Source organism: Hordeum vulgare, chromosome 5H, assembly GCF_904849725.1.
Source record: "Hordeum vulgare subsp. vulgare chromosome 5H, MorexV3_pseudomolecules_assembly, whole genome shotgun sequence".
Taxonomy (NCBI): domain Eukaryota; kingdom Viridiplantae; phylum Streptophyta; class Magnoliopsida; order Poales; family Poaceae; genus Hordeum; species Hordeum vulgare.
Window position 1 is genome coordinate 497,310,619 of NC_058522.1, and position 11,044 is coordinate 497,321,662.

General features: G+C 40.4%; 1 pseudogene; it reads left to right on the plus strand.

Annotated features, from left to right (window-relative positions):
* The first annotated feature begins 7,675 nt into the window (after positions 1 to 7,675).
* LOC123397029 lies at positions 7,676 to 10,189 on the plus strand (annotated as a pseudogene).
* Positions 10,190 to 11,044: the final 855 nt, after the last annotated feature.

Sequence of the window (11,044 nt, forward strand, 5' to 3'; positions counted from 1 at the left end):
ATTATTGCCTCTAGGGCATAATTCCAACAGGATTTAACGGATTTCAATAGAATTTGCAAAATACCTACTTGGGGTAGCCTCAATGATCCTCCTAAATCTTCGGTTAGAGATTTTTGCTCTGGTATTACTGTTGGAGAAACTAGAGACATTACGCAAGCTACCATGGAGAGTATTCATTTTCCTGCCTTGCATTACTTTGCCCTCTTCATAGGCAGATGCATTAATGGCAAGATTGAGCATTATCACCTCTGCGCACCCGACCTCACTATCCTTGAGAGTGCAGTGACGGGTGACAAAAGCTTCAACATGGGAGCTATAATAGCGAGGAGGCTGAATAAGAATGCTAATGAAGGGGATTTCTTTGGTGGGATCTATGCCACATGCATAGCAAATTTTCTTGGAGTACCAATCCGCGAAGGAGATCCCCCGCTCCATACAGCTTTCCTTGACCGCGTCGCTTTGACACGCTACCAGTTCCTTGAGAGGGATGACGAATCCCTCCTATACCGTTTGATATTTAACCGGCAACGTGTTTTCCGTATTACTCTTCCTGCTCCTTCCTTCTTTTACTTTCAGGTAAAACGGAGATATTACATAACCAGAGGAGAGGCAGAGGAGTATGAGAGGGAGGAAAAGGCTGCTCGTCTCCATGAGGCAGCTATTCAGGCAGTGGCTGCAGTGCTCCCGTATAACCCCCATTATGATTTTGGGTTTCGCCAGGACCATCCTTGGGAGTAGACCAACTTAGGCCAAAAGCCTAATCTTGGAGGAGTATGTGTTCTCACCGACTTTACATGCTTGCTTATGCTTTCACTTTGTTAGCCGGTGTTCACACTTTGCCACTATATCATCCATGCTAGTTTATTTTCTTTTTCTCGTTTTCTTTTAGTGTGTCTGTCTAGTTTGAGAAAACCCAAAAAGATTTTCTTTTTCTTCTTTTGCTTGTTGGGAGCTTTCCTATGTAAATAGTTTTCTTTTTCTTTGGGTCAAGGTAGAAGATATTGGTTACAATGTTTAGTGGCTCTCGCATGCATACCTGTTTAGCTATCAAGAGCCATATTACTTTGTCTTCTCCTTTGTGTTTGCCTGCAGATTCCAGCTTTAGTCCAATGCACGAGCATGCTTATTATTGTTCACATTGTTCGGTCGTGCAAGTGAAAGGCAATAATGACGATATATGATGAAGTGACTAAGCCTGGAAAAGCTGGTATAAACTCGATCTATTTTGTTTTTGTAAATATGACTAGCTCACTGTTCCTAGTTCAGCTTTGTTGTGAGAGAAACATGTTTGCGATGACAACTTAGATATCATAGTTGCTTATGCCATGCTTACTTAGCTAGGAGCTTATAATGGTTTGTCTTGGTTGCCAACATGAATGTTGAGATGACTATGATGTAGTATGATAGGATGGTATCCTCCTTTGAATGTTTCAAGTGGCTTGACTTGGCGCATGTTCATGCATGTAGTTGAAACAAAATGAACATAGCCTCTATGATGTTCATGTTCATGGTGATTTATGTCCTACTCATGCTTGCACTCAATGTTAGTTAATCTCAATGCATTTTGATGACCGTTGTCGCTCTCTAGTTGGTCGCTTCCCAGACTTTTGCTAGCCTTCACTTGTACTAAGCGGGAATACTGCTTGTGCATCCACTTCCATAAACCCAAAGTTGTTCCATATGAGTCCACCATACCTACCTATGTGTGGTACCTACCTGCTGTTCCAAGTAAATTTGCATGTGCCACTCTCTAAACCTTCAAGAAATAATCTGTTTTGCATGCCCGAACCGCTCATGTGGTGATAGGGGGCTATTGGTATCTTCCATGCTAGGCATGTTATCCTTGATATGTGTTTATTCACTATCATTCACGAGAAAGGGGACGATAATTGGAATTCCGAGTTCCATGCTCAAATCGAAAAGATAATTGCAAACAAAACTCCCCCAGAATTGATGTTGGTATGGACGGTACCCGAGGATTCGGCTAGCCATGGAGTGTGATTGATTGGTGGTTGGGGGAGTCAAAACTTTACTTTTCTGTTTGGGAACAGCCTATAGCATGTGTAGCGTGGAAGATGTTGAGAACTCTTAGTCATTGCGTTGACAATGAAAGCATGCCACCCAAAATTGTTATCTCTGTTTTCAAAGCTTGAGCTCTGGCACCTCTGCAAATCAATGCTTCCCTCTGCGAAGGGCCTGTCTATTTATGTTCGTGTTGAGTCATCCCCTCTTACAAAAGCACCAATTAGAGAGCACCTCTGTCATTTTTATGCTTTGCTTTTAACTGTGTTGAGTATGACTGTGACGGGATCTTCATTGCCTTGAATTACAATGTTTAGTCAGCCCTTGGTCTTTGAAGGTGCTCTGCATTTATGTTTTGCGGTCTCAGAAAGAGCTAGCGAGATACCATCTATTCATACTGCTTCATGTTGTTTTGATTGAAGTGTTGACATTTGAGGCTTATTATTATTTGCTCGCTAGTTGATTATGCCATTGATATGAGTTTACCGTGGGACCTAGATGTCATTTGCTTATGTGGTTTGCTTGTGATCTTGCTGAAACTCTGGATATGAGTTAGACATAGTTGCAACAACAAGATCAAACAGAGTTCGTCAAAAAATTTCTTTTGTCTCTTTCAGTTTGTCAACTGAATTGCTTGAGGACAAGCAAGGCTTTAAGCTTGGGGGAGTTGATATGTCTCTGTCGTATATACTTTTCCGAACTCTTTTGCCCTTGTTTTGGACTCTAATTTGCATGATTTGAATGGAATTAACCCGGACTGACGCTGTTTTCAGCAGAATTGCCATGGTGTTGTTTTTGTGCAGAAATAAAAGTTCTCGGAATGTCCTAAAAATTTATGGAGAATTTTTTAGAATTAATGAAAAATACCTGCGCAAAGATCCACCGGAGGAGGTGTGCCAGTGGGCCACAAGCCCACAGGCCGCGACCACCCCCATGGTCGCGCCGTGAGGGCTTGTGGGGCCCACGTGGCACCACCGCCCCCAAACTCAGCTCTATATCTTCGTCTCGCCCGGAAAAAAAATCAGAGAGAAGGATTCATCGCGTTTTACGATACGCACGCGCCACCACCTCGTGTTCTTCATCTGGAGGGCACATCTGGAGTCCGTTCCGGGCTCCGGAGAGGGGAAATCATCGCCATCGTCATCATCAACCTTCCTCCATTGCCAATTCCATGAAGCTCTTCATCGTTCGTGAGTAATCTCATCGTAGACTTGCTAGACGATGATGAGTTGGATGATATCTATCATGTAATCGAGTTAATTTTGATAGGGATTGATCCCTAGTATCCACTATGTTCTGAGATTGATGTTGCTACTACTTTGTCATGCTTAATGCTTGTCACTAGGGACCGAGTGCCATGATTTCAGATCTGAACCTATTATGTAGTCTCCAATATATGTGTGTTTTAGATCCTATCTTGCAAGTTGTAGTCACCTACTATGTGTTATGACCCGGCAACCCCGGAGTAACAATAGCCGGATCCACTCCCGGAGATGACCATAGTATGAGGAGTTCATGTATTCACCAAGTGTTAATGCGTTGGTCTGGTTCTTTATTAAAAGGATAACCTTAATATCTCGTAGTTTCCATTAGGACCCCGCTGCCACGGGAGGTATGGACAATAGATGTCATGCAAGTTCTTTTCCCTAAGCACGTATGACTACATACGAAATACATGCCTACATTAGATTGACGAACGGGAGCTAGTTACATATCTCTCCGTGTTATAGATGTTACATGATGAATCACATCCGTCATACTCATCCATCACCGATCCACTGTCTACGAGTCTTTTACTACTGGTCCCTGCTACGTTACTTTGTCGCTACTACTGTTGTCGCTACTGCTGTTAGTGTTGCTGCTGTTACTCTGCTGCTACTGCTGTTCCTTGCTACTTTGTTGTTACTTGTTGCAAGACCCTTTTTCGACACCATTGTCGGGGAAGAATAGTTCGCCGTCCACGTGATATTTACTAGAGCCATTGATACAACAGTTAGGAATAGTCTGCCGTCAACAGATCTTTTTCTAACACCGTTGCTATCATACTACTTTGCTACTGATACTTTGCTTGCAGACACTAATCTTTCAGGTGTGGTTGAATGTGAAAAACTCAGCTGCTAATACTTGAGAATATTCTTTCGCTTCCCCTTGAGTCGAATCAATAAATTTGGGTTGAATACTCTACCCTCGAAAACTGTTGCGATGCCCTACACTTGTGGGTTATCAGACCCCGACGACTCGTCGGGGCTACTCGTCGCCCTGCGGGCGTCTCAGGCGACGGCGGCCACGGCGGAGGCGACCGCGGCGGCGAGGGAAGAGGCAGAGATCGCGGCGGCGATCCACGCGGCGGCGGCATTGGCGGGAAACCCGGCACCCGTCGGCGAGGACGACGACGACGTCGACTGGGATGGCGTCGCCAACAGCTCCGACGACGACGACGGTGCGGGTGACGACGGCGCGGTGGACGGGCTCGGCGTCGTCTACCAGGACAAATCCGATTAGATTAGATTAGTTTTAGATTTTAGTAATGTTTAATTAAATTTTATTTTTAGTTTTTTAATTATGTTCGAATGTAATTCGTAATGAACTATGAAATTTTATCTAAGTTTATTATGAATCTAAATTAAGTGTTATTATTATTAGTTGTTCAAAATATTTAATTTTTTTACATAAGTTAAATATATATATATAAAGTTTACAAAAATTTTAAAAAAAAAACTAAAAATAAATAACTTATAATTTTTCTTAAAAGATATGAACATTCTATAAAAACGCAAAAAAAATATATTGCGTTAATGAAATTTACCCAACTTTTACCGGCACCTCAAAATGCACATGTAATGATGCCACATAAAAGTTCGACGAAATCGGAGACCAAACGCACATTGCGTCACGTCTGACATGTGTTTTTGTCTGTTTTTGAATGGAAATTCAAAATAAAAACATGAATTGTCAGAAAATTCTAAAATTTGACGTGTCGCCTTGTTACGTTCATTATGAAGCGTGGAAAAAAATGAAATTTTTTTATGAAGGGGAGTTGCAAGATCGCGTTGTAACACCCCTTCCGTCCATACCGACACCGATGGGTTGCACATGATGTACATGGATGCATTCATTAAATTTACCCAACTTTTGCCGGCACCTGAGAATGCACATGCAATAATGCCACGCAAAAGTTCGACGAAATCGGAGACCAAACGCACGTTGTGTCACGTCCGACATTTGTTTTTGCCTGTTTTTGAATGGAAATTCAAATAAAAACACAAATTGTCAGAAAATTCTAAAATTTGACGTGCCGCCTTGTTATGTTCATTATGAAGCGTGGAAAAAAATGAAAAAATTTCATGAAGGGGAGTTGCAAGATCGCGTTGTAACACCACTTCCGTCCATACCGACATCGATGGGTTGCACATGATGTACATGAATGAATTCATGAAATTTACCCAACTTTTGCCGGCACGTGAGAATGCACATGCAATGATGCCACGAAAAAGTTCGACGAAATCGAAGACCAAACGCACGTTGCGTCACGTTCGGCATGTGTTTTTGCCTGTTTTTTAATGAAAATTCAAAAAAAACACGGATTGTCAGAAAATTTCAAAATTTGACGTGTCGCCTTGTTACGTTCATTATGAAGCATGGAAAAAAAATGAAAAAGTTTCATGAAGGGGAGTTGCAAGATCGCGTTGTAACACCCCTTCCGTCCATACCGACACCAATGAGTTGCACATGATGTACATTGATGCATTCATGAAATTTACCCAACTTTTGCCAGCACGTGAGAATGCACATGCAATGATGCCACGCAAAATTTTGACAAAATCAGAGACCAAACGCACGTTGCGTCACGTCCAGCATGTGTTTTTGCCTGTTTTTGAATGGAAATTCAAAAAAAAAACACGAATTGTCAGAAAATTCTAAAATTTGACGTGCCGCCTTGTTACGTTCATTATGAAGCGTGGAAAAAATGAAAAAGTTTCATGAAGGGGAGTTGCAAGATCGTGTTGTAACACCCCTTCCGTCCATATCGACACCGATGGGTTGCACATGATGTACATGGATGCATTCATGAAATTTACCCAACTTTTGCCGGCACCTGAGAATGCACATGCAATGATGCCACACAAAAGTTTGAAGAAATCGGAGACCAAACGCACGTTGTGTCACGTCTGACATGTGTTTTTGCCTGTTTTTGAATGGAAATTCAAAAAAAAGGATTGTGAGAAAATTCTAAAATTTGACGTGCCACCTTGTTACGTTCATTATGAAGCGTGGAAAAAATGAAAAAGTTTCATGAAGGGGAGTTGCAAGATCGCGTTGTAACACCCCTTCCGTCCATACCGACACCGATGGATTACACATGATGTACATGGATGCATTCATTAAATTTACCCAACTTTTGGCAGCACCTGAGAATGCACATGCAATGATGCCACGTAAAAGTTCGACGAAATCTCAGACCAAACGCACATTGCGTCACGTCTGGCATGTGTTTTTGCCTGTTTTTGAATGGAAATTGAAAAAAATAAGGATTGTCAGAAAATTCTAAAATTTGACGTGCCGCCTTGTTACGTTCATTATGAAACGTGGAAAAAATGAAAAAGTTTAATGAAGGGGACTTGCAAATTCATATGGAAAGATTTGTTTTCCCATACAGAAAATTTTCGTTTTTAATATGAAAAAAATACAACTGACGTCGCCATATTGTTTTCCCACGACGGCGGGATTAGCGACGTTGCATACCCTAGACCTACATCAACGTGATCTCGCCACCGCCACGCCCCCGATGCCTCGCTCTGCACCCCCCTCCCCCGACGCCTAGCCCTACACCGACGTGATCTCTGCGCCATCTAGCCCTGCCGCCCTCCATCCATCCCGACGCCGCGTCCATCACAACTTCGTCACCGCGGCCATCGCCGTACGTCCGGGCGTCGCCGCGGCCTTCACCGTCCCTCCGCCGTCGGCCTTGACCATACGTCAGTGCATCGCCGCGGCCTTCACCGTCCGTCCGTCCGTTCTTCCTTCATCGGCCTTCTAATTGGATAACTATGTTAATAATGTTTTCATGTTATTATTGAAATATCAAATAAGTTGCATCCTACGTGACAAATTTTTTAAATTATGAAGGATGGATATCGACGGTGTGATTCCATGTTCTGTTGAGAAGTGGGTTAGTCTTGTTGATAAACTTTCAGCAAGTCAAAAATTTACGTTTTATGAAACGGATTTGCAAGGCATGTTACAAATGCCGTCCGTTAAGATGCGTGAATTTTTACTTCACTTTTTGATCCAAGGCTACAATCGCCATAATAAAAAAATCATGGTTCAAGAGTCATCTGGTAGTAAAGGCCTTATTTCAATAGGGCATGATGATGTGTTATCTATTTTTGGGTTGGAAAATCAAGGAGTTGATGTAGTTGGTTTTCTTAGAATAGAAGGACAAAAAACTATGAAAAGAATACCAACTAATTTTTTGGACACAAAAAAGGGTAAGATCATGATTGATGATCTTATCAATAAAATTGTGAAGAATGAAAACACGGATGATGACTTTGTCCGGATGACGTTTCTAGTTTTGTTGAGAATAGTAATCGCACCAGTCTCCCATGAATATATTCCGAAGGAATATTATGCCTTAGTTAAGGACAAAAGGATGATAAGTAAGTTCAACTGGAACGAGTTTACTTTGAAGTTCTTTCTTTCGGAGATTGGAAAGGTTCTAGAGGATGGCCGTGTTAGGGAATGGCCACATGGGAACCTTGCCCTTTTGCAGGTATGTATTATTCGAATTATTACTGACGTATTGTTAGTCAAATATATATTATTTAAATTTATTTGGTGTATTGCAGTATGCATATTGGGAGAAAGTACAACCAATTATAGGTCCAAAATATGATCCGTTGTCACTTATGAGCCCCTTGATGAGGAACTGGACGGAACCTCTCACGGAGAAAAGAGACAAATACGACTATGATTATGGTCGTGGTGTTGGAATGGTAATCCATATTCTCTAAATTTATTGTTTAATGTTACATTTCTATGGTTCGACTTATTGTCTAAATTTGATGTATAGTTATCGCTCTGTAATTATTGTCTTTGTAGATTGATGACAATATTACAAATGAGTATAGGGTGAAAAAAATTGCTCAAGAACAAGCTGAAAAAAATAAAAAATCAAGTACGAAAAAATCTACTGTTAGTGGAAAGAAGAAAGAGAGCAACACATCAGAGGCTTCCGCGAGCAATGTTATGGACCGCATTTGGCATGAGCTGAAGGAAATACGCAAGGACATGCGTCGCTTGCCAGAGTTATGCGCACGGGTAACGACGCAACACATTTTTACTATCGTGCATAATGTATTTCATCATAACTCTTGTGAATAAATATTTTTTAGAGGATGATTGAGAAAATGAACAAAACTAGTGTGTTCTATAGAACCGGTAACATGGAGGAAGAAGAAGAGAATCTATATGGTGACATAATGAATCTACAAATGATGGTGCATTTGGTCATAAGGAGTTTGTTTATCAGTCTGATAAAGATGACCATCGCACACCTTCTCAAGGTAAAATTAATAAGCAAAAGGACGATGACGAAGGTAAGGTACCTTATTATTGCACTCCAGAATATCTGAATAGTTTTAAGGGTGATTGCAGTGATTCTATCGAAGTGCCTGAGGTATCAGATGAGAAGGCGGTCACGTCTATAGATACAAATGAAATTTCATCACACGGATCGGGTCATTATAATGGAGTAGATGAGCAAGTGGAAAAGGGGATTGGCAAACGTAAACGCACTGCATCAAGAGCCATAAAGTCTCCTTTTGTTTTTGTTAAACCCACCAAGCGTGCAAAATGTTCTGCCAAAGCGAGTAAGATTGTTATGAATCAATATTTTTTCGTAAAACAAAGTTTATTGTAGAGTTATGCTTACTAATTTTAATTTGTGATTTGCAGAACTGTTTAATAAAGTAGATGGTAAGAAAACTAGTGCTCACGTCGATGTGATAAAAGCGAGTGTTATGTTCTTACGCGCATGTGAGCGCTCAAAAAACATAAAGCTACAGAAATTTTCAATGATGGTGTGACCGACACTTTGACTGCAGAGAGAGCTTGTCAGATTTTGAACCGCCAATGGATAAGCGGCGATATAAGTTATTTATATTTTTAACATTATATTTGACAACAACGTACAATCATTACATTTGTTATATTATTTTCAGGTTATGAATGCATACTCATCTTTTTTGTTGGGGGGAGCTAAAGACGAACGTTACATAATACCTACTTGAAGGGTGAAGTGGTTGCTTGAATATAGAAAGGATAAGAATTTAAACGGTAATGAGTATGAAAAGTGTCAAATTCTAATGAAGTCGTAAATAGGTGTCTCAACGAGTATTTCAAAGCACCTAAGGTATATTCTTGTGGTTGTAATGTTTACAAATAATGCACTAGTATAACAAATGTTGCATTGATCTGGTTAATATTATCTTTTTTCTTTATGCAGGCTTATATGGCTCTCAACAAGGATAACACCCATTGGGTTACGGTCGTCATGCATAAGAAAAAGGAAGAGTTCCAGGTTCTAGACTCGTTGATGGAAAAAGAACTTGACAGTACAACTAGAAAACTCGTTGAGGACTTGGTAGGTTTTAATACATATTTACATTATTTATTGAAAGTTTCTTGCGTTTTTATTGTTATTTTTAGAGAAGAGAAATTGGAACAGATATTGCAGAAGCAAATGCAACCGGATCTGTGCAGTATCCGGATGTATCCACATGGCCTATTAAAACCTACGACATGCCTCAACAAGAAGATGGGTGAGTATATAGTTGAATATAACGTTGATGTATTATATGTGTGTGATGCATAATTATTTATTGTTAATTACATGCATCAGGAACTCATGTGGATTATTTGTTCTTCATTGCTTTAAAAATTGGAATGACGATACATGGGATCGATCTTTTTCACAGGTTCAAAACTAATATTAGTACTCTTTACTATGAAAACTTATAGTGGACTAAAATGATTTGAGTGTTGTTTTGCAGAGATCAATTGTTGATGTGAGGGAGCTAATGATAGCGCAAATTATTTTTTCATTGAAGAACACACTTGGGAAATTAAAGACAAAGTTATTAGGATTGCAAGGAGAAAGAAATAGATGACATCAGAGGAGATTCATGCGTGTTTGAGTTTACTACGGGACTAGATTATTTTATGATTTGCGTTATCTTTTGAAAATTTTGTAAGAGACATATAAATTGTCTACATATATTTTATCATATTTTGTGTTTAAAGATTTTATACGTACTGGTAATTCTATTGTTTTAGTAATATATAAATATTATGTTGTAGTTGAAAATTCTATCAATTTTGCTATGTTGTCGGTGCATGCAGTCGGCGCGACGTCGGCGCATGCAGCCGTCGGCGCGACGTTTTTAAACGAACGAACTGACGGGTCAATTGCGTCCACGTGGCGTCGGGGCATGCAGTCGGCGCGACGTATTTTTCACGAAAAAAACCGGCGGGGTCAACTGCATCCGCGTGGCATCGGGGCATGCAGTCGTCGCGGCGTTTTTTGCACGAAAAAAACCGGCGGGGGAAACTGCGTTCGCGTGGCGTCGGGGCATGCAGTCGACGCGACGTTTTTTATGAGAAAAAAACGACGGGGCCAACTGCTTCCACGTGACGTCGGCGCATGCAGTCGACGCGGCGGGATTTTATACAGAACACACAGCGATCGTCATGGCGTCGGTACATGCATTTTGCATTAAAAATAGCACAATCCACGTCGGCTGAAGTGCACATAGTATTGTCTTATATAAAATGAACAACATATTGTTTTAAATAACATGGAAAACATATACGTATTGTCTTAAATAACATGAAAAACATATACATATTGACTTATGCAACACAATATTATTACACATATAAAAATCTCAAGATTACCGCATGAAATAAATTATAGGTTATAAGAAAATAATTACCGAAACGTAACAACATAAGTAAAATA